Consider the following 2,757-nt stretch of genomic DNA (forward strand, 5'->3'; position numbering starts at 1 on the left):
CAACATAGCTTCCACTTGCTATTATGAACCATTGTATGTACTTCGAATTTTTAATATAATAGGCTTTATGGGGTTTGACTTGTAACTGTGCTTTGTATGTTAAGTAGGATATGTGTAATAAGGGGACTGCCTAAGTTTTGGTTTGGCCTTTAGTACAAAGCAAAAATACAGTGTCTTTATCTTCCTTTCATCACCAATAGAAAATGATGGACTTCACCAATCCTCCATGGTTAAATGTTTACACAGCATGGTAAATGTAAAGTATACTTGAAATTAAAGGTGTATATCTAATTCTATTTCCATACCGAGTTTTTATTAGAAAATTAGGGCTGCATTCTGAAGGACTTGATCTTGAAAAGCAGGGGATATATAATGCCAGCAATAGGAAATCAGAGCAGATGTGTGATTGATTCACAGTCTAAATCTCGGTCCATATCTGGACAGTCAACCAGTTCACAGGTGCCCTGAGGCTGCAAAGAGCGTAAGAATTCAATGGATGTGTCAAATGTGATGGGATGCTAACACCCTCTTGCTCTTTTGCACATCATTGTGACATTAAGGAATTAATAAAAAAAAAAAGTGAACACATTTACTTATAATCTCTTAAATCTTCTCTGTGGATGGAAAATCTCAAAGCTGCATAAGTATACAGTGAATTGATTCTCAGACATATCCATTCTTTGAAATTGCAGTTCTCTATGACAGGATGCTACATGCCAGGAGCTATGTATGACTAATTATTTATTTTGATGGTTTTTACAGAAATTCTATTCATTCTTTATTGATTTTTATATACAATCCTTTTTGTACAATTTAATGCACTGTGGTTAAAAACATGTAGTGGCAGAATTAACTCATACACATTTATAATATTACAGTCATGAGCCACATAAGGTCCTTTCAGGCAACATCAGATCTCATATACATCTGTGGAACCATAAAATTATAATCGATTTCAGAAATCCCAGTGGGAGAACAGAACATAGTGAACATAACTGGATGTAGCAAATACAACAGCTTTCTACATGTAACATGTGTATCTCATTTCTCTTGTATACAAAGTGATTGTATTGCCAGGCATATAATGGTACAGTACATATATAACCTGGAATACATATGTATTGGTAGTCAGAATAAGTGCCTATGTTACTGGCTTATGAATGTACTGTACCATATTTTCTATCTTTATTTTAATTAATTTTAATGCAAACTTTTCCTACTTATTAATAAAAAGCTGATCGTATAACAGCATATGCTTTGGCTTGTAGGCAGCAGTATCCAATCTCTTGTATCATGGATCTCTTCAGTTTTGTAGTGTTATCTCTCTGTTTCTTTTAAAAATATTCCCACGAAATCCATCATGGCTCCCAAATACAGCAAAACCAGTGCTTGTGATAGCAACAGCAAGAGTCAAAGAAGTATGAATTTAAAAAATAAATAAAATATTATTAAATAAGAAGAACCTGCCTGTGGATTGGGGAAAGACTCATTAACAACCTGCAATATGCAGATGACACAACCTTGCTTGCTGAAAGTGAAGAAGACTTGAAGCACTTACTGATGAGGATCAAAGACTACAGCTTTAAGTATTGATTGTACTTCAACATGAGGAAAACAAAAATCTTCACAACTAGACCAGTAAGCAACATCTTGATAAACACAGAAAATTTTGAAGTCATCAAAGATTTTATTTTGCTTGGACCCACAATCAACACTCATGGAAGCAACAGTCAAGAAATCAAAGGACATATTGCATTGGACATATCTGCTGCAAAAGATCTTCTTAAAGTGTTAAAGAGCAAAGATGTCACTTTGAGGACTAAGGTTGGGCTGACCCAAACCATGGTATTTTCAATTGCCTCATATGCATGCCAAAGGTGCACAATGAATAAGAAAGACCAAAGAAGAATTGATACCTTTGAATTATGGTGTTGGAGAAGAATATTGAATAGATTGTGAACTTTCAGAAGAGTGAACAAATCTGTATTGGAAGACGTACAGCCAGAATGCTCCTTAGAAGTGAGGATGGTGACACTTCATCATGTGTACTTTGGACATGGTATCAGGATGGACCAGTCTCTGGAGAAGGACATCATGCTAGGTAAAATAGAGGGTAAACATAAAAGAGGAAGACCTTCAATCAGATGGATTGAAACTATGGCTACAACAAAGGCCTCAAACATAGCAATGATTGTGAGGATGGATGGCACAGGACAGGTCATTGTTTCATTCTGTTTTTTATGGGGTTTCTATGAGTCAGAACCAACTCAATGGCACCTAACAACAATAACAACAGTTTGGCTTCTTATTTAATTTTGTCATCCTTTTCTATTAAGGAAGTATATTTGTTGAAATAATAAGGTCAAGTAGCATAAAGAAAAATTAGTTTGGTAGTTAGGGAAACTGTCAGAAGTAGCACAGCAATTTTTTCATATTGTGATTTGGTCACAGTCATTAACTAATCTGAGCCTCACCGTCTTATCTGAAAAATAAAAGCATTATACCACAAATGGTTAAAAGAAAAGAAAATAAATAAAGGATGGAAAAAATAAGTAACTACATCATGGCAAGTGCAATTGTTTGATAATAATTACTCAGAGTCCTGTAATTTTTAAAATATGACTTTGAGGTCATATCTATAGAGAACTAGTCATAAATAGTTCTGTTATCAATGTATGCCTTGTATGTCCAGGGAGTATGCATTTGGAAAGGAAGCAATTGTTTCTTATGTATGCAATCTCTAGAATATTTTAGATT

The sequence above is a fragment of the Orycteropus afer genome, unplaced genomic scaffold (genome assembly GCF_000298275.1).
Source record: "Orycteropus afer afer isolate SDZICR_OR568_19922 unplaced genomic scaffold, OryAfe1.0 scaffold00280, whole genome shotgun sequence".
Taxonomy (NCBI): domain Eukaryota; kingdom Metazoa; phylum Chordata; class Mammalia; order Tubulidentata; family Orycteropodidae; genus Orycteropus; species Orycteropus afer.